Here is a 23204-nt window from a genome sequence, read left to right as displayed (position 1 = left end):
AAACCCAAAACAGGACTATCCTATCTGCCTGTTTAACTGATAAGGCTACGTGCCCAAGACACACACTGGTATTTTACCACCTCTACACTCCTCTATGACAATCATTAGTTATCTCAAAAATTCTTCACTGGTTGTGTAAAAAAAAAAAAAAAAAAAAAAAAACCCAAGATGATACTGATCCATGTTCCATTCCACATGTTCCTTGGCCAACTATCTTCCTGGGGGGTTCCTACTGTTGGTTGCAATGGATTCCTAGATGCCGAATTGATTTTGTGGAGACGTCTGTCTGGCATGACATGTTTCCACTTGCCTGTAAAAAGAGGTAGTACTCTCCCATTAGCCTTGAGGTACCTATGAGCCACAATTTGTATGTAGTGGTCATCAGCTAGAGTTGACTGCAGGTGACCACTACAAGGCAGATATTCTGTGTTCTGTCTCACAACTGCATTCGAATGTTTGAATAATGCTACTATGGTGCACGTAAATTTGGCAAACTACTTCCCATGTGCAAAACCTGTCTAGCCACTCAGTAACAACACACCATTCAGTAAAAACGCAGGCCTGGTCTAAGCTCGAAGTGATCCTTTGAAGCATGTCGACTGAACAGTGTACGCAAGCTTCACTGTCCTGTTCACAAATGTGGAAAGAAAGCTCTGCTGAACTGTCCTGTGGATGTAGATTTACTTTAAGCTCCATTACACATGTAGGTCTATGTAGTATTACCTGTGGTCAGAAGAGTAATGAGGAAGGCATTTATAATTAAAACAAAAAGACAAATATGCAAGTTGTGAGGGCGGTGCAAAACATTTTTAGGCAGTTTATGTGGGTGCAAGTAATATGGTTTAAGACTCATTTTCGAAGTAATGCTATTGGAACTTCAAAAAGTAAGTCTCTACATGAAGCACAATATCTTGTCTGTTTTATCTTTCCCTGGAGCTGGTTGAGTGTTTCTGTAAGAATTTTGCCCCAAATAAAGAAATCCATTATACAATTTTGCTTGGAGTTTTTTCTATTCCTTCAAAGATTTCAATTTTAAAAGGATTCCAGACTGCAATAAAACTTTAAAAATCAGTCAGATTTATCTTTTAAAAGACTACCTAATCAGATGAAATACACAGCCTTAAGAATCCATTATTTTAGTTGCAACAGGGACCAAAACCACCACAACTGTCACAGTAACAACATTTTACCATGCTACTTGCAAATGGATTGTACAATCTGAGCACAACTAGAATATTACCAAGATTTCACATAACATCATCTGGTTCATTGGCATAATTTTGCTTGTCATTTGAAACTCTCCTTTTGTATGGGTACTCCACTTTCTGATTTTTGTCCCTGGTCCTATCTTGTTTTGGCATTTCTGCTTATGAATAAGGTGCTTAAGTTGTGTTTGAACATAGGCCTCTATCTTCATACCTTTTTATCCAGTTATTCTTTCAATGTTGCAATTGTTAAAAAAGAAAAGGAAGTCTGTCAGCCTTGTCTTATATTTTAATTTAATATACTGGTTTTAATAAAACTTTAGTTACATTTTAATTGCCATATATACATTGATGAGCCAAAGCATAGATTAAGTGCCACCTGATGTTGCAGGCATGTGATATGGTAAGAGTACAGAAAAATGGGGAATCATCATAGCAATTATATAGGCCACAGGCGCAGGCCGATTGAGGCAGTATTATGCTGTCAGGGACACTTACCTGGGTTTCCATGTGACCCGTGGTAGTAATCGAAGGCATCATGGCAGCTGTGGACTATGTGAACATTATTGCAGACCACCTGCATCTCTTCACACTTCATGCCTTCCCCAACAGTGATACATCTTTCAGAAAGATAACTGTCCATGTCCCATGACAAGCTACAGAAGTTTAAGGAGTTCCGTAGTGAACTCACATTTATGCCTTTGCCACCAAATTCACATCTGAACCCGACGAAACACATTTGGCACATTATCAGGCACCAGCTTCACATGAACAAACCATCAGTGTATCATGGGAAGTATGTGACCTGTGTGTAGACTACTCCAGAAATCTACAAAGAACTTGTCAGATCTATGTCATGAAGAACCACTGCTGTATTGCAGTCCAAAGGTGAATCAAAGCACTATTAAGCAGGTGGTCGTAATGTTTTGGCTCATCAATCCATGGTTACATATAACTGGTAAGCTGCCAAATTCATGATAGGATACTGTTTGATATCTTTTCATCTTTGTCTGTTTTTTCTTTGATTTTGCAATAGCTAAAGGAGACACATGTAGGACTCATCTTATATTTTGTCATTATTACTATTATATAGTGGTTTCAGTAAACCTTAGTCACCTACTGCTATTGTTATAACTTACAACTGTGATACTATCTGTTAATTTTTTCTGTGTTAATAGAAAATGTAGATACTACTTTCCTAATTAGCACTGTGTGGAGAATAAAGGAAACACTATTTCTATTTTCCTTCCTCTTATTCATAATTTACACTGTATCACTTCCATAAGTTACCAAGGTCATCATAATACAACATGGTTTAGCTTGTATCTTTGTTACAGACCATGACCACCATAGGGTTCCAGGCTCTGTCACATGCAGTGGCAACAATGGTACATGAACAACTGCCAAACAAGTCAGCCTCCTAGTGAACTACAAAAACTGTCACATAGCTGACTGCAGAGCATGTGTTCGTCAGTTCTCTTTCAGCAGTCACCTCAAGCAGATCATCACCAGCTCTGCTAAGCCATAGTCTTTTCCACTGCCACTCCACTGTAATATGATAACATCACACTGTTCTGTTGTACTTTGCTGAATTCATTGCCTCAACTAGCTGTACTGCTGTGGGGCTCTGATCCTGTCAGTAGTGACTGACTATGAGTGACTACTCGGAATGTCGGTGCTATTGTGACCTACATCGTGTGGAATCTGCTCAGATTATTGTCAAGTGTCACTGACAGCATCCTTTGACAGAAGTTTATCTTTTGGAAATTCAAGTGTTAGTTCCCTTCGCTTTGTTTACCTTCTTGAGGAATTTTTCCTGGCTACAAGGACCCAGTGATTTGTGTTGATATTTTAATGGACAATAGAGACCATAAATGTAAAAAGGTTTGTTTATTATTGTAGGTTACAGCAAATGGCATTGAGGTATTAGCCTTGGGTGAAAGACAGTTACAATATCAGTGACCATAATCATTGTGTGTGCTGAGCAATATTTGGATGCAGCCAGTTCCTATGGGCAAAATAGTTTGTCAAAGATGGAGGCAACATTTTTTAAGCTCACTGAATAACAGTAAAAAACAACTGGGAATAACAGTAAAAGCAACAAGAGAAACAACATAAGCACCATCAGGAACAATTGCAGCAGCAGTTACATCATCATCATCAGCAGCAGCAGCAGCAGCAGCAGCAGCAGACACAAATGAAACTTAAGGAGCAGTTATTGTCTCACTTCGAGTGACCCCACCCTACCTGGCACAGCCTACATTGGCTCCGTTCCCTCCATTCAACAGCTGCCATGAGAAAGGAGTGCTAATGCAGCACTACTGCACTGACATTTAGGGAAAGATACATTACTCATACTGCTTGTTACTGGGACAACTTCCCTGCATAGTAGAACCAGATACATTCCAGATGATATAGGAAATTGCCCCTCAGAAGGAGCCTCCTGCCTTCATCCTGGATGAGCTAGTTAAACTACCCCAAACACTATAACTGCCAAGTGGTATCAGAATGACTGTTTTTCTTTCAGTGTGCTAAACAATCAGGACATGCATTTACAATGGACTACCAAACTCCATGACATTGACTCTGTAAATTCAATTGCACAGCAGAGAGGTGTGTTAAATTTTATACAAACAGCATAAGGAACCTAAGGACCATATGCTTAACATTTTAGCAGCGATGGAAATAATGACATGCTTAAAACCATGCCTGAGTTTACAATTAATTGGCAGGTGGAATTTACATCACCATTTTCTACTGGCAAATTGGTTACACAAATGTACATACGTGTGTGTGGGGAGGGGCAGAGGGGGAGGGGGGGGGGACCATTGGGGGGCAGGAGACACAACAAGTACCTTACATGCTTCCTCCACCTTTTGTGGCATTGCTCTATCCTCCTCTTGTGGTTTCACATTTGGCATGTTATTGTGAAGCAGACTTGTTATTGTGTGTTCATTTTAGTTCCCCTTTATAGTTTTAGCAATATACAAAATTGTATGAATTTATTGCATTTTAAAGATACAAATTCTACTGATTTTTTAAGGTGGCAGATCTTTTACCTCTTGAACATTTGGATTTTGCTGGCCCTTCATTTTTTACCTCTTTGCACAATTTATGTGCACAATGTCACACTGTAGCTTATAATATGGCTTTTACAGTGCTGCTGCCAATGTAATCACTGCTGCAATTGTTTCTGATGGTGGTCATGTCATTTTTCTTGTAGTTTCAGTTATTTTTATTGTTTTTCAATCACCTTACACAATTTTGCCTCCAAGTTGGACAAACTGTTTTGCCCTTAGGAAGTGGCTAGATCTAGATGCTGCTCTGCACGCACAATGTTTATAGTCACTGGAACTGCAGTTGTCTTGCACACAAGACTAATACCTCATCACCATTTCCTGTAACCTACAACAATTAATGAACATTTTTACAGTTATGAATTTATTGTCTGTCAAAATATTAACACAACTTAAATTGCAGGGTCCGCATATTCAGGAAAACTTCACTGAGAAAATAAATGAAGTAGGAAGAACTAACACTCTAAGTTCTGAATGGGTAACTTCTATCAAAGGACACTTGATAATAACCTGAGCAAGTTCCGTATGATGTAGGTCACAGTAGCAAACAAATGTCACCTGTAGTCAATTACTACTGACAGAGTGATGTTATTATCATATTACAGCAGAGAGGCAGTGGAAAGACTGGGTGTTGTGGTATTTTATATATTTTTGTTAAATATATGCTTTTCATGTGCTTGTGGCCTCTGGCTCACTATGTTGTGTTCCTCTGGCTTCGTGTATGTGGTGCTCAGCATTCATTCTTAGGATGGTGCCTGGTTATTCAGTGTACATTCCAATAGTGGGTTGGCTATTATTCCAGAGAAGATTTACTGCATACATCTGGTACACTTGTTTAGTTTGTGGGATTCTTTTCCATGTTTATGTTGCTGGTCCTTACTCAAAAATTGTCGTTTCTAGGGTAACATCCTGCTCTTGTCCCTATAGTTATTTTACTGATGATGGTTGTGTACCTTATGATGTCAATTTTGTGCAGGAAAATAGGGGACTTTTATTTCCCCTAAGGGGGATTTTAAGTACATTATGTGGTGTAAAGTCCATGTTCTTTCCTTGCTAATCAAAATTGTATCAAAGCCGTTCATTCTCGTTTTAGTTAGTTCTAATTATGATTTTTGTATCCTCTTTAGGTCAACATTTTGCCAGCTGAAGATGTGACTATAATGCCATGAAACTAGATGTGATTATTAAAAGCTTTTTGATGCAGCTGTTGTGGTTTTCATCAGTTAAAAACTTTGAATAGCAATGTGCGTATCTACAAGCAAATAGCAAATTATGCTGCAGGAAAGCACTTTATTGTTACATGCACATAACAATGAACAGAATCAGATGTCTGTGTAACATTTTCTCTGCATTCAGCTTTTTATTTACCAATACTAGTGTGCCACAACAGTCATTTAGTTACCTTTGTCTCCTACATTGTGAAAACTGCCTCCAAGAGCTGATGGATTTCTGATGCTGTTATTGCTACACTCTCCTGTGAAAGGAATAAAATCTGTGTCACTAAGACATCGAAAACATGAATAAATGGCATATATTAGATGAACCAAATCAAAATATAAACTCAATTAAGAGGAAAATGCTATCTAGTGGTAACACACTCATTTTAAGAGTTAATGGATATAGTCACAACATTCGTGCAAACATAACCAATAGATATCTAACATCTGTTGGGATTAGATCAACCACCCTAAGAAGAGATTAGTGCCAACAGGATTTCCTGTTGATCTGATAAATCATCATCAGTGAATTAGCATTGCATAGTCACTCTTAACTTTCATCTGTTTACAAACCTACTTTCACTTATAACCTGCTGCAATTTCAGTAATCATCTGCCTTGGTAGCCTTAATATGGTCAATTCCATCTCCTCAACTGCCAACATAGTCTCCTACCAACAAATCTTCTCAATTCTTGCCACAACATTTATGTAATTTTTAAAAATTCCATAATTGGGGTTCCACAGAAAAGCTGCATGGCTAGTACCCACATGTGATGACTCTGTAAACTATCATTCTTTATATATATATATATAAAAGGTTCAAATGGCTCTGAGCACTATGGGACTCAACTGCTGAGGTCATAAGTCACTTAGAACTACTTAAACCTAACTAACCTAAGGACAACACACCCATCCATACCCGAGGCAGGATTCGAACCTGCGACCGTAGCAGTCGCGCGGTTCCAGACTGTAGCGCCAGAACCGCTCGGCCACCAGCGGCCGGCTATCTCCTTTATCCCCATTTTCTGAGAAACAGTTCTTACATCAACATCTATCACTCTCCTGCGAATGCCATCATGTGGCATGTGAAGGAACATAGTGCACTATTATCATTTTACATCGTGTACTATTACATTTGTGGATGATGAGTAGGTATTCTTCTGGATAAACCAGAATATCTCTAATTGTATGATCACTGTCAGTATGCAGGAATATGTAACACTTCTTGCTTTGCTTTTTAATATACATTTCTGGAATCTTAAGGTTAATTTCTAAAGCAATACTCATTTTACACGTAGCATCTCCCACTGGAGACCATTTAGCATTACTGCACTACTCTCACATTGACTGTAAACAACCTCAAAGTGCTAAAAATATTATCTATGTCTTACACATATACCATGTGTAAGATTGGTCAAATCACACTTCTTCAAAATACATCTGATATTACTGTAACTTCAAATTGTGTCTCCACGTTGGGGATAAAATACTGAGTTCTATTTGATTAGGTGTCTTCTTTTAAATAACATATTTGGTCCAATAATTCACAATCATATATTTTGTTTACTGGATGGCTGTGTGGAACTGTATCAAAGGCTCACATCATGACCTTGGATCTCACCATCTGTCTTCAGAGCCATGAGAATGTAAAGAGTCAGTCTTTGCAGAACCCTGTCTATTCTTACAGCAATGGAGTTGTGCACGTTACACAAATCATAATATGTATGCAGAATGTTGTCTGATAGTGATTTTTGACTTTAAATGTGCAGTGTTTAAAGTACTTTCTTATCCCAACGAAAGCTGAAGATGGAGATGGAAAGTTATTGTATGTAAAAGTACATGCCCGAACCCCTGATCTAATCTGGAAGAATTTGCACTTGTATGCAGTGATAAGGCTGAAAGGAGACAACTTTAGTCTCGGGAAAATTTCATCCACTTCGAATATCAATGACAATGGAAGCATTACTGCCAACAGATGACCAGTAGATAAGATTCAGTATGCATCTACCAGCTTAGAGAACCCTTTTTTTGAATCACAGCCTAAGTAGAAGTAATGGTTCAGATAAACTATTCATTAATGACCAATTTTCTTTTTATGTTAATAATTACTTTCCTTGAAGCCATAGTACCTGTAAAAGAAAGGTCCTGAGATATTGGATAACAGGCAGATTTTGTGTAAAAAAAGTTTAACACTTAAAATATCTCTATCTTTTGAAATCATGACGCTCAATGTGGCAAACATCCTAAATAAATAACTAGAGGTCACATAGTTGTGCTAAAATTTGGGACCAGTGTTACCAAGTAGTGTTGTAGATTCTGGTTACATGACTTTTTAAAATAATATTGCTAATACAGAAGCACTGTGCAATGTTAATCCATGTCTTCCTGTGGATTGTCTTTTTAATCAATATCTTTTGTTTTCTGAATGAATTATTCATTAATTTTCAATTTCAATATCACTGTTGTAGTCTGGTAAAGCCTATAATAAATATGGCTGAGTTGATACCTAAGTAGAAATTTCCTAATTTCACAAGGGAGAATTTTCAAGTGTATTCCCAAATTTACTTGAATTGGATCGAAGATCTAAGTACTGCCATATTTAATATTCCATGATTTACTGAGTTGGACAGAAAGTAGAGTAGTTGCCCAAGTTGGCATGTGAAATGATTCCAGTAAGTCAGGTATCTCATTACAGAGCTGCCAACATACATTCTCTTCTAAAAATTCACTGTCTGTTATGTTACATCTATTAATGTCACAAGTTTGTCACTGACAATATGATTACTTTCAAACAGACAACAAATTATGATTTGTCATTTAATCTTAAGTGCTAACGCTAGTAATTGGAGAAGTACACTTTTCCCAGGAACTAAACTTCATTCATGAAAACCAATTCCTTGTTGCAAATAATTTCTTATTCAAAACAGAAAATCAATATGTTGGTTCATGATATTACATGGTTCATTAAATACATTCACAGCAGAAAGCCATACCAGAACAACATTACAATCACTTGCCCGTCACTCATTTCTGATTACCCCAAACACCATTTCGTCTCTCTTCTTTATACTCTAGCCCTTGATATCCAATCTCATTTACAGCTTATCTCTTTTCTATCCATATCTGGGCTGTAAGCCCATTTCCCCACTACCATGACTACTGCGATCATCTGTGCTATCACGTCCTTTTGTCTGAATAACACTTCTTAATCTGAATAAAAGCTGTCTGCACTGCTTCTTATTTATATATAAGATGTCATTCTGTGCTATATACCAGAAACAATGAAGTTGTGGATAAACAGATATCTCCTTCCCTTATATTCTTGGCTTTACACATAGACTGCAATTACTTGTAAAGAGAAAGAAGCTACCAAAGTGTTAAATCCTTGTAGAACCCAATGGAATATTTTGTGTGTGTGTGTGTGTGTGTGTGTGTGTGTGTGTGTGTGTGTGTGTGTGTGTGTGTGTGTGTGAGCGCACGCGCTTTTAAACATGAATCACTGTCAAATGAGTATTTGCCCCTAAAGTTTTACCTATACTATGATAAATGCAACACAAACATTAAATAACACATTATAATCTCAAAAATGGTGATTACAGTACTAAGTAGACATTCGATTAAAAGGTACTACTTACCCGGGCCATCATAAGGAACATAAGGTGATTCGTCTACTTCTCTTACAGTAGACACTTTACAGTGATTTGTGCTGGTGGTAAATGATCCCGCTCGTCGAGGCACCTCAAAGTTTTTATTAGTTGTCTGTTTTCCACATACACCTACAAAGAAGAGATTTAATGGAATTATTTATTGATATTATTATACTTATTGCTCACATTGCAGTAAAGACAAAAAAACTAGCAATGAAAGCAGCAGTGTCATTAGGCAATACAATAAATGATGACAAACCAATCATCCACCATCAAGAGAAGTAATTCCCAACATAGGTTAATTTACCACCCCCTCATTCACAGGTAGGAGGAATAAAATGAAATTTTCTGAGATGTACAAAGAAAGATGGTCCTATCATGAAGCCAAAATATATTTTAAAATCATCTTTATTATCACTATTTTGTTAGACTCTTAGAATTTGTTAAATCAGTAAGCAATGATTAGCTACAATTGTGAAACACATCATTATTGTGTGATGTGATCCAGCAGAAGCCACAGCTTGTGAAATTAATGTGTGCACAGACCACAATTTACCATAACCTGCATTGGCTGCGACTATTGACACAAAGTATTACACTGTCTGGTCAACTAGAAAAACTGTCACATTACTGAGACAGGACAGAATGTGTGCACTATACCTATTTTAAACACAACCAATATTGCGTATTGGATGGCAGAAGTATACCAGACTCCAACAGTAAAGATGTCAGATGAGTCTCCTGCTGACAACAGGCAGATAATTTATAAAATACCTGCAAAACATTCAAGCAGAGAGACGTATTTTGACTGACCCACATTCACACTGACAGATGAAGGCACGATAATGATAAATATGCAACCTGATAATAGGAATCAAAATTACTGTAATGTACAAAATTTAATATTTTTCACTTTCATCTCTTAAATAGAGTATGACGTGCCCAATGAATGTGACTGTTGTCATTGTTGTTATTTTCAGCTGAAGACTAGTCTGGTGCAGCTCCCCACACTAATTATCTCATGGAAATATCTGCATAACGATTCCAACAGACTGAAACCTGCTTTCTATAGTCAAGCCTTTGTCTTCTTTCACAATCTTTAACCCACACACTTCCCTCCATTACTAAATTAACTATTACTTCATGACTCAGGCTGTGTAATGCCAGTGGATCCCTTCTTTTAGTCAAATTGTGCCATAATTCCTCTTCTCCTCAATTTGATTTAGTACTTTAATTATTTGATCCACCCATCTAATCACCATTCTTCTGTATCACCACATTTTACAAGTTTATATTCTCATCTTGTTTGTGCAGTTCAAACTTCATGTTTCTCTTCTGTATAAGGCTACAATCCAGCCGAATACTTTCAGGAAAGACTTTCCAGTGCCTTAAATTTACATTTGACCCCTTTTTTTCAGGTACATTTTTCTTCCTATTATCAGTTCGCATTCCATACCCTCTTTGTTTCGTAATCTAATTCCCTCAGCAACAATTAATTTAATTAGACTAAATTCAATTACCTTTGTTTTATTTTTGTTAATGTTCATCTTATCCAGTCAATTCAATTAATCTTCCAAGTCTTTGACCGCCTCTCAATGTAATCAGGAAACCTCAAAGTTCTTTTATTTCTTCTCCCTAAACTTTAATGCCCTTTACAAATTTATCACTGGTTTCCTTTGCCACTTGCATAATATACAGACTGAATAACACAGTGGAAGACTACAGCTCTATCTCATTCCCTTCTCAAATACTACTACCTTTACATGTCTCAACTCTTGCAGCTGCAGTCTGATTTCTGTACAAGTTGTAGATAAGCTTTTGAGCCCTGTATTTCACCTCTGATACCTTTAGAAGTTCAGAGAGCATATTCTAGTCAACATTACCAAAAAGTTCTCTACATCTACAAATCCTATTAACACTGAATATCCTTTCTTCCATCGACCTTTTAAGATGAGTCTTAAGGTCAAGTACTGCCTTGTATGTTCTTACTTTTCTCACGAAACCAAACTTGTCTATTGTCTATCGGTATTTCCATCATTTTGTAAATAATTTGTGTTAGTATGTTTTCAACTATTATTTATTAAACTGATGATCCAGTAACACTCATAGATCAGCACTTGCTTCTTTGGAACTAGGATTATCACATGTTTCTTGTAGTCTGAGTATTTTGTCTGTCTCCTATCTTGCATACCGGATGGAATAGTTTTGTCATGGCTGGTTCCCCAAGGATAAGCATAATCCTAATGGAATGTCATCTACTACAGATGCCTCAATCTGACAAACATATTTCATTGCTCTGTCAAATTTTCTCGCAGTATCATGTCCTCCTCTCATCATCTACTTCCCTTTTTCTTTCCGTAAAACTGTCTGCAAGTTTCTTTTCTTTACTTAGACTTTCTGCATATTCTTTCAACCTCTCAGCCTTCCCTTCTCTGCTTAGAAATCCCTTTCATTCTGAACTCTGACATTCATTCAGCTGTTTCTCTTTCCTTCCAAAGTTTCTTTAATGTCCACGTACATGATACATGTATGTCTTTCTCATAATTGTGCCTGCATCTGCAGCTTTTCATTTCTCCTTCAGCCAAACCTGCTTAGCCAATTTGAATTTCTTATGACTATCAACATTAAATCATAAAGTAGCAGGTGAAGTAGAGGTAATGCTGACAGTCTTCCACCACAAAGAGAAAAAGAAAACCTGTCATACTGAATTTACGTCAAACAACCTGTCACTAACACCTATGATTTCAGTATGTTTAACTTCTTATAGCAGAGGATCTATTGTGCCCATGTCAAAGGGTGGAGCTTCCCTGTAACGTTTCGCAAAATAAATGGTTCATAAAGAAATTTTTGCTCCAAGTGTAAAGCATTTCGTCAACCATAACCATCCTCTCTTCAGATATGCTCCACTGCAGTTAGAGAAGTGAAATGAAATGATCGTGTGGCATTGGTGGCCCATCCAGGGAAGTTTGGCCGCCACGTTGCAAGTCTTATTTCAGGTGATGCCAGTGATGATGATCATGAACATGATCATGATCATGATGATGAAAGGATGAGGGCAAAACAACACCCAGTCCACGAGCAGAGAAAATCTCCAACCCAGCCGGGAATCAAACTCGGGCCCGCTGCTTGGTAGACAAATACTTTACCATTCAGCTAAGCAGAAGGACTGCGCTTAAAGAGAAACACGTGCATCAGAAAAGCTAAGTGACTATCATATTTCAATTGTTCTGGACATAAGTTCAATATGGAAGGTGACTCTGTTAGCACTGAAACAGCTTAGGTACTACCACTAACAGGTTTTCTAGTTTTAACATGTTTTGAACTTCACACCTTACCATTATAAACCAGTGGGAATTTTCATAAGCTGCACGGGAATTAAATCCTAACTGGCACAGTCACTAAAATATAAAGAGTACCAGCCACGTCACAGGAAGCAAGGAAGATGAGCTTTGTTAAAGAAATAACCAAAGAACAAATTTGCTGCATACACATACAAACAACTGGTTTAAAATAAATGTTTAAGGATTGTTTTCTTATTTAATTAGTCATACTGATAATTAGATTACAAAATTTATAAATGAAATATAGAATTAATTAAAAATAAAGAAACATGTCTAGTATAATGTGAATTTATATAAAACAGCTATTTAATTTGCATCTCTCCAGTACAACTTACTTGGATCACTGCAAGTTTTTTTTGAGTGTGATAACATCATTGGAAAACACAATTTTGGTTACTAACTTTATGATTTACTGACATACATATGGCCAATTGGCCTGTTTTTGCATCATTCACTGCACAACTATTTGCAAACAAAAAGTTGCTTGGTCACTATAATTTCATAACACAAATGATAAATTCAAAATAAAGTCAAACACGACATTTAAAATCAAGAAGCACAATAAGAGAATGCTAGAATATTCACTTTCAAAATTTACAAACTTTTACACACTGTCTCACTAACAAGAACTTCCTACCAATTGTTTGTTTCAGTTGTAATGTGAATTTTGCCAGTAGCAGCTTAATAGATGCATGTTATTCAAAAGGATTCTGAGGAGTGGACCATAGATAAAACAAACACCTGTAAACTTACGTATAATGAAGTAGTACAAAGTGGGGGCAAGGAGCATGGGAGAGAGGGGGAAAGAGAAAGAGAGAGAGAGCGCACGAAGGGGGGGGGGGGGGGGTGTTGCAGGACAGGGAATGAGAAATACAGCCAGATGTACATAAAGGAACAAGGAGCAACATAGGATGAGAAACATACACATACTCCCACACAATTTACGCATCCGGCTACAAAGAAAGTGGCTTCCAAGTATACGTCACACATTAAATTAATAAGCTAGCCAAAAAAGGCAACTCTTCATATGAAGTCAAATCAATATCTCCAATTTTCCACTTGTCTTCTAAAAGGCAAGAATCACATGGGTACACACCTAATACAAGCCAATTTTTAAAACTTATGTTTTCCATTAGTTGTCATATATGGAACATGCTTTCACACAATAAAACTGAAATAAAATGTAAAGTTCATTACAAATTAGTATTTCTAATGCAATATAGCATCCCCCCCCCCCCCCCGCCACCTGCTGCTCTATCTGTCCATCTGCTCCTCTCCCCTTTCTCTGTCCATTTTCCCCTTCCTCCCTCTCTGTCCATCCTCTTCTCCACCCTCCTCCTCCCCACTCATTGTCTGTCCACACCTCCCCCGCCCCCTTTCTCTCTCCATGTTATCACACTCACCTCAATAGAAGGCTGATGGTTCTTCCCCCCACAGTCTTTCTTACCAGACTAACCAACATGGGTAAAAAATTTTGTTTAAATCACGCCAGGGATTTAGGATAAGCTTACTGCCTATGGCTTTGTCCACATACGCACATGTCAAATATATGCTCTAGTGAATTTCGGCCCGCAGTTTAATTTTCACACAGCTCAACATTTAAGATGTATCTCTGGAACTATGTGCTGTACAATGATGCAATTTTGCAGGAACATTAAGAGGTACACAGAGCGTGTTCCATAAGTAATGTGACCAATTTTTTTCTGATGCAACGGTACACCACAGCGTGTTGTAACCGGCTCGGCTAGGTGGATGTGGGTGTTAATTCAAAACGCTCTTTGTCTCATTCAGCTGCAAGCTGCCGGAGAGTCAGGACGTGCATTTCCGTCAACCACATTTTGAGTTTATGTAACATGGCACAATGGATCATTCTGTAGAGCAACGGTACGCTATCAAATTTTGCGTTAAACTCAGGAAGTCCGCCACCGAAACGTTTCCATTACTTCAGCATGCCTTTGGGACTCAATGCTTGTCCAAATCACAAGTTTTCCGATGGCACAAGTCGTTCATGGAGGGCCGAGAGGAGATCACCGATGAAACTTGCAGTGGACAGCCATCAACCACACGAGTCGACAAAAATATGACACATGTGTGCGATTGTTTGAACTCTGGCAGATGAATGAGCCTTCAATTGATAGCACAAACTCTATACATGTCAGAAACAACCGTTTTCCATATTGTGACCGAAGATTTGAACATGAGAAAGGTGTGTGCCAAACTCGTCCCAAAAGTGTTGGCCGACGAACACAAGCACATGCGAGTGCTTCGGTGCCGAGAAATGTTGGAAATGTGTGAAAATGATTCTCAGTTTTTAAACTCAGTTATCACTGGTGATGAGTTGTGGATTTCTGAGTACGATCCTGAGATAAAAAGGCAGAGTTCAGAGTGGCACACCTGATCGTCGCCCCATCCCAAGAAGGCACGCATGAGCAAGTCCAGGATCAAAACCATGCTCATTGTCTTCTTTGACGTCAGAGGCATTGTCCACCTCGTATTCGTACCCACCGGGACTACAGTAACTCAGCTTTCTACTTGGAGTGCTTAAAAGACTGAAAAGGAGGGTCTCGCGCTGCCGAAGCGACATCGAGGACACGTGGAAAGTTTACTACGACATCGCGCCGAGTCACAGCGCCTTCACTGTCAATGACTTCCTGGCCAAGACCAAGACCCCATTGGTTCCCCAGCTTCCCTACAGTCCTGACCTGGCTCCCACTGACTTTATTTATTTATTTATTTATTTTTTTTTTCAAGGAGTCATGAAAGGAAAACATTGGGACACGACTGAAAGCATCCAGGTGCGTGTTACATCAGCTCTAAAGGACATTCCGGAAAAGGCATTCCAGGATGCCTTCCAGACATCGAAACACCGCCTCCAGAAGTGTATGATGCAAGAGGGTGCTATTTTGAAAATTTTTGATTATTTGTACGAATATATTCAATAACTGATTTTTTTATGAATTTAGTCGCATTACTTATGGAATGCACCTTGTATGTGGCTATTATCTGCAAAATATGTTGTAAATAGAGTTAGTAGTAAAGAAGTAATAAATTAAAATGTTGTGCTTCATGTGACAGTTTTGCTGGACGAACAGCAGAAATGTAGTAAGCGATAAAGATTTTCCTTTCGCCATTTTGTGGAGGTTGTCAGTGAGAAAAAGTTTCGTAAAGGTTTGAAATTGTGTGTAAAGTTTGTTGCAAGTCTCTAAGTGCTGTCATTCTCAAATATTGGGTGACTAAAGTATGGGTATCCGTGCGACATGGGCTACACTGTTTTTACAACACCACCACCACCACCACCACCACCACCACCACCACCACCACCTTGATAGGTCAGTGGCTCTTACCCCAACAGGGGCAATTAGCGGACAGTAAGTGATACGCTTACCAAGTTTGGTTGAAACTGATCCTGAGGCTTAAGAGGAAAGGTGGAACATATATACATACATACATTTTTATAATATGCATGGATGTCCACATACCTGATAGCAACAGATTTATGAACAAATACAATATGGTAGACTATTTAGCTTTAAGAACAACGAATTCCTTTATTGGAGAAAGAAGACACAGAAAAATTGAAACAAATGGAAGTTTCTTATGACTGGACAGGAAAAATCACATTTCCTAAATTGGTCCAAAATGTTTCCACCATACTTCTGACTTCCGTAGTTTGTGTTCAGACACCTGATTCTTAATACTTGTTTGATCATAGCAAATTATTATCTGAAGCCACATGTGTAATGAAGGTGAAGGTAAACCTGCTCTCAGTGCTGTTCTCTAGAGCACACTGTGTGTCCTATTGTGAATGAGACTGTGAGGTTTGTTACTCTGTCAACATGCCTCTACAGGTAATTTCAAGTTTATAGACTGCACACGAGACAGCAATTACCCTGTAGACAACAGCGACTTCATACAAACATTAAACTGCTATCCCGATGCGCACAACCTTTAAAGATCTGTCTAATACTGGCCGAATGAGGACGAAAACACCAGCTGCAGACCATGTAACACAAATTATGGCTTCTGAGTGTCCTAAGGAGAATGAAACAAACTGTTACCTGTCTTTTAAATGGTAACTGAAAGAGATGTGTCAATCCAGATATCAAACAACCAGTCCATACAATCAGTTTGGTTTCTAGACATCCATTATAAACAGTAGTACAAACCCCAAGAAGTGTGTTACATGTTGAAGGTGGGCAAGGGAACAAGTGGAATGGAACTTGAATAAATGGTGCTGGTTAAGCAATCCCAGGATTCGTCCCATGCCAGATGATTGTCAAAGAAGAAACGAAGTAGCCAGGTATCAATGCAAGTCTCATCCACATATCTACTCTACATGCCACCATACGGTGCATGACGGAAGGTTACTTCTGGTACTACTACTATTTATCTGTGCCATTTGTGGTGCATGGGAATAACAACAGTCAGTAAACCTTTGTCATTTCTGAGTTTCTCATTGTGGTCACTTCTTTGGTTGGTTGATTTGAGGAAGTGGACCAAACAACAAGGTCATCACTCCCATCAGATTAGGAAAGGATGTGGAAGGAAGCCGGCCGTGCCTTTTACAGGAACCATTCCAGCATTTTCCTGAAGCTATGTAAGGAAATCACAGGAAACCTAAGTCAGGACGGTTGGACATGGATTTGAACTTTCGTCATCCTGAATGTGAGTCTAGTGTGCTAATCATTGTGCCACCTCACTTGGTGGTCACTTCACGAGACGTGTGAGAGGAAGCAGTAGGTTGCCCTACTCCGTTCAGAATCCGCTTGGAATTTCAACAACAAACCTCTCTCTTATCCACAATGCCTCTCTTGCAGTGTGTGCTGCTGGAGTTTGCTGAACATCTCTGTAACGTTATTGTGCCTATTAAACTGCCCATGACAAAACATACTTCTCTCTCTCTCTCTCTCTCTCTCTCTCTCTATCTATCTATCTATCTATCTATCTATCTATCTTCCACCCCCCTCCCTCCCCCCTATCACTACAAACTGATTAGCAATGCTCAGTCATCAACCGAACAAATGTTTTGTGAGGCACATCTATTATGAGTGATTTACATTTTCTTAAGATTCTTCCAACAAATTCTCAGTCTGCCATATGCCTGTTCTATTAGTTTTATGTGATCATTTCACCTTAGGTTGCTCTGGATGTCTGCTCCTAGGTATTTTATGGTTGCTACTGTTTCCAGTGATTTATCACCAACAGTGTGATCAAACAGTAATGGATATCTTTGCCTATATACATTCAATACGTTAAAACTTCTTCAAATTCAGAGATAACTGCCAATCTCTGCACCCACTATTGATCGTTTGCATGTCTTCCTGAATTTCTCTACTGTTCTGGCATTGCTATCTTCCTACTGACAAAGCATTACCTGCGAACAGCATCACAAAGCTTCCGATGTTATTAACTAGATCATTTATATACATATTGTGAACAGTAATGGTTCTGTAACACTCCCTCAGAGTACAATCAAAATTACCTTTTACTTCTGTCAATTCCATCCCATCAAGAAAAATGTGTTGGTTTTGTTTGCTAGGGAAAGCTGAATCCAGTCATAAATTTGGCCTGGGTCTCAATAAGCTCCTATTATGTTCACTAAATGACAACGTGGAACTGTATCAAATGCTTTCCAGAAACTGACGAACACAAAACCAACTGAGTGCCATTATCTAAGGTACACTGAATCTGATATCCAAACACAAAAAATGGTTCAAATGGCTCTGAGCACTATGGGACTTATCATCTCAGGTCATCAGTCCCCTAGAACTTAGAACTACTTAAACCTAACTAGCCTAAGGACATCACACACATCCTTGCCCGAGGCAGGATTCGGACCTGTGACCGTTGCAATCACGCGGTCCCAGACTGAAGCGCCTAGAACCACTCAGCCACTGCGGCCGGCTCCAAACACATCAAGCTGATTTTGCAAGATCTCTGTTAGCGGAATCCACATATATTTTTATGAGATCTTTGTATTCCAAAAACACCATAACATATGAGTAAAAAACATGTTCCATAATTCTACAACAGACTGACATGAGCGATATGGCCTATAATTATCTGAATCTGTTCAAGGGTCATTCTTGAAAATGGGAACCACCAATACTTTTTTCCCATTGGTTGGTATTCTTCATTCTCCCAGCAATCTATGAGACACTGCTCCTGGAAGGTGAGCAAATTCTTTCATGTGAAATCTATAGAATGTCACAGATATCTTATCTGATACAGATGTCTTTCATGTGATTAGTGATTTTAGTTGATTCTGTATTCTGCAATCACTTACCTCAATGTCTGGCATTTTGGCATTCATACAAGGATTTTGTGCAACAATCTTCTCTCTCTCTCATCTTCCTTACTGTCACCAGTAGAGCCACCGAGTGACTGAATAAAAGATTTTCATCTAATTACTAATTGTATCTAATACCAAAACTTCTTAAGATTCATGATGATAGCTAAGTGTTTTGTGCACTGCTTTTGAATTTATCCCATTTGTGCTCCACATCTTCATTCTCAGAATATTTGCTCTTATCTGCTCAGATACTAAGCAATTTGTTTCCTGTCATGCTTGTTAAGCAAGAGGCATGCAGTCCCACAAGTCCAGCAGAGAGGTGGGTCAGTCACGTTTCGGACTCGCTGGTACAAACGAACGGACATTGGATGCCTCTCATCATTATGAAGGATAATTTGAGGACTGTGTAGTAACAGCATACAATTAACATTTCAGTGAAGGGTTACTCTTCCATGATGATAATGCATGTGCACACCACAGCCACCAGCCACCTAGTGACCATCTTGCTCCAGGAACAGGCATCAACAGAATGCAATGGCCTGTTGGGTCTTCCGACATGAACCCAACTGGGCATTCTGCAATCAGTTTAACTTTTAGTGTGTCACTGCAAGCCACCATCCCACAAAACTAGACGAACTCAGGAGGGTCGCCGTTGATCTGCAAAATCTCTACCATTTGTGGACACCATTCTGAGGTGGATCTTACAAGGCTTAGGGTGGGGCAACACAGTACTAAATGTTACCTGCAAGCAGCTTTTGATTTCACAGGCATACATTTCTGAACAGACTGCCTTCATTTTGGTCAACTTTTCATTTATATTTCTCTGTTTTTTACTTTCGGAGGTATTAATCTTTCATTCCAACTCCCCTTGAATCTGCACCCATATACATTTAAAGGTATGTAGGTGGTGTCAAAGCTTATTTTGTAGTACTTCTACTTTCTCACTTTTCACCACACAAAGGACACTATTTTTCAAAAGCACTAAAATGCTGCGGTTAGGCATATCCTAGGAACAATTAGGGACTAAACCCCTGACTTTTGGATTTGTAGTCCCACATGGAACTAAGAAATTACAAAAAAGGTACAATGTCTGTGAGAGAATAAATAACAGAAAGCAATTTACTTGGAGCCTCCTCAGAAATTATGCAGTTCCCTCTACCCCCACCACCTCAGAAAATCTCAGTACATTAGGAAAGTGTTATGTTGTAGACTTCTCCCTTAGCACATTCAACAGATTTTTTTTCACACCAGATATAGATATATAGCCGAGTTCTGTAATTACTGTCCAATCAGTGGCAGATTTGAAATGAAACTCAATTAATTTCACTGAACTGCCAAGTCGCCAAATAGAGAGGCATATAAAATGTTGCAATTGTGACATGAACAGTCCTGGAATAATACGCAAATACAACAAATTTGAATACTACACGAGATGTCTCTCAGCTACAAAATGCTAAGAACACATTTATATGTGATATTCATTAACATAGCGATAGTGGTTAGCTCGGACTAGCATTAATGATACGCGTGTTTAAGAAACTTCAGATAAAAAACTGCTACGTAATAACACTTCCTCGCGGCTGAAGAGATTAGTTAGTTATATACTATCAATGTCAACAACATGTTTTATGACAACACAATTGCATTTATTCACATGGTTAAGCCACGAAACAGATACAACTGAAAATAGATGAAACTCCAAAATGACAGTCGAGGCGCACAGGCATTCACGTGTAACCTCGAAAATGTTTTCTCTCCGCAGTTCTGCGCGCGAATGTCGTGCCGCCAATCACGTTCCAGGAAACGCCGCGGCGCGGCGCTTACTCAGCACGCATTTTATAACAATACAGCTGCGCTCTTTTCACTTCGCGCTGATTTACTCTCTGACAGTTAAATACTGTCCTGTAATAAGACTCTACTAGTTACCCTGACATTTCGCGCTCTACGTCAAGTTCAATTACAGAACCTACTGTAAAAATTGACTGTGTATCAGTAAGCATATATTCTTATGTAAGACTGATGAAACGAGTTTCCATTCATTTTTACCGTTCCACCGACACCTGGAAAATGTTACCGATTTTCTGCGAAAGCATCAAGCGGTCATCTAAATTTTAAACAACGAATTAAAAACAAAAGTACTTACAATTACAACACGAAATGTTAGGCATGGTGCCAATTTAAAGGCGAAGAAATACGGATGCTAACACAGATTTGTTAAAGCGAGAGCAAACAACAATCAGACGCGTAAAGACGCCGTACGAAAGAAAAATCCGCTACGTAACACGACACGCAAACAAAAGAAGGGCGGATACAATTTCAGCGTAGAATTCAAAGTACACCGATGTTCAAATTTGGTCCAAGAATGAGTTTTGAAGATTTCTGAAAGTATCAGTCTCTTCCTATTTGTATGTAATTTTTCGAAATAGTAACCAGCTGCTTAAATAAATAACGAGATTCAACTTAGTAATTTTAACACAACCTACTGTAGGTGACACGCCTAGGAAGTTATATCTTTACATATATCGTCATTGGAAAGGGAAGACAGTAGGTACGGGCCTGCCACCAACCTTTTGGCTACTGCAGATTAGTCAGCAACAATCCCCAATTATCTACTGTTTATGCAAAGTAGAAGTTCCGCCGCTGACCGAGTAATTGTTATGTTGTCATACAACATAAACCGAACGGGAGGCATTTCTTTACTTTTACGTAGTACTTTTCTAAACACTTGCGAAGATGGAAGAAACTAACAAGTGTTCTTAAAATTGCCATTTACGTTCTTTCCGTCATATCCACTGTTAGTTTTGGGAATTGAAATCGTTAGTTCGAGGCGGACTGCTTGGGCAGCTAACAGAACAAATAAAACTTGTCATTTATATTTACTTCTATAAGTCACAAATTTCTGTATGGTGTTTTCTTATCATTAACATGCAAATTTTACCCTCTAAGATGTTTAAGAGTAATGTATGGCGTGGTGTTCTGTACGATTTGCGCTCATTTATCTTTGCATCTCCTCAAAGACAAAGTTAATTCAGCTGTTCTGTAATATTTATCTTGGTGCTTTACTTTAAAAGAAAACGGGCAGTTCCGCACAGTACTGTGGAGGAATTGGTTAGAATATGATAGTGTCCGTACTCGAAATCTTGTTTGTTGTGAAAGCCTGATCTGAAGCGTAGCGAGGACCAGGTTCGGTTGTAAGGTGGTAATTTTGTTGAGAGCTGGAAAAGGCAACGAATAAAAGTTCTGGTAACAGATTAAACTTCAACGCGTCCCAAAGTCTACATTTATTTCATATTCAATGCACTTTTCGTGATGATTTTGTGTGTGTGTGTGTGGGGGGGGGGGGGGGGGGGCGGCGGGGGCTGCGGCGCCGTTCGGTAAAAAAGGACACACTTGCAGTGGCATGTGAACACAGTATCGATTTTACTTCAGGGATTACTGTTAATGTAACATGGTCCAGTCCGGGCTATTGTTCTGTAACTATTGAGATATTCCTTCGTTGTTTTTAACAAGAAAGATCAGTTTTCATGTTTCCTATGGCAGCGAGGGGAATTTGCTTCTGAAACAGTTTGCCAAAGTAATTATGTTAAGTGAAGGCAGAGGGAAAGGGGGGGGGGGGCGGCGAAGGGACAGGCTGTAGAACAGTAAGTGTATCACATATTCTAAAGCTGTAGAGAGGGGCACACTTCATTTACAAAAGAATGGCCACAAAGAGTATGTTTTGCACTATATAATACCCAGCTGCAGAGGGTTCGTTCATGACAATAGCTGTTATTTGGTTGCATTTTGTTGCAGCACATGCTGTGCGAGTGCCTTCCAGCATTAGAACTGTAACATGTAGAAATTCTCATGATTTGCTCCATTCCTCATTTCAACTTACACTATGCACTTATGATATTTATTTCTCTGTTTATTCCCTGGCTATATTTCTCCTCTTCTTACAGGGTACTTTGTGCCACTGCCAGTGTCTCTCTCTTTCCATGTCCTACACATTCCCTCTGTATTTGTGCCTTGACAAGCTCATACAAAGTTCATATGGGGACCTGTTTGTACATCTGTGCTGCTCTAAAAAAAACATACTCATGGAATATAATGCCTACTGTGTTTTTTTTATGTCACACACAATGAATACTAAAATAAGTAAATGTTTACCAACATGAAAATCACGGCTACATATTCATCATACACCACAAAGCACACTTTAAGATACAGCAGAACAACAATATAAACTGGTGTCACATGGCACACACATTATTGTTACTGTGCATTGTCCACCTTGTTACAGGCACACAACTCTAACAATAGGAAAAATTCATAAATTGACTATCTGAAAGAATCTGAATTTTAACAAAATATTTTTGATCCGCCTGTTATACGCATTGCAGCAACAGTAGTCTATGCAGACATTTTATACACAAATATTCAAAA

General features: G+C 38.7%; 1 long non-coding RNA gene across 1 annotated transcript in view; it reads right to left on the bottom strand.

Moving 5' to 3' along the window:
• Positions 1-5552: 5552 nt before the first annotated feature.
• The window catches only part of LOC126248365 (uncharacterized), a 49902-nt gene continuing 32250 nt past the window's right edge, over positions 5553-23204 (bottom strand). The window contains exons 3-4 of the long non-coding RNA XR_007545467.1: positions 9135-9275; positions 5553-5756 (exon numbers count right to left, since the gene is read on the bottom strand). This is a non-coding gene — a long non-coding RNA (uncharacterized LOC126248365). The remainder of the gene's footprint in view (positions 5757-9134; positions 9276-23204) is intronic.

This window comes from Schistocerca nitens, chromosome 3 (assembly GCF_023898315.1).
Source record: "Schistocerca nitens isolate TAMUIC-IGC-003100 chromosome 3, iqSchNite1.1, whole genome shotgun sequence".
NCBI classification, from domain to species: Eukaryota; Metazoa; Arthropoda; class Insecta; order Orthoptera; family Acrididae; genus Schistocerca; species Schistocerca nitens.
This window is presented reverse-complemented; position numbering and strand designations above follow the sequence as displayed.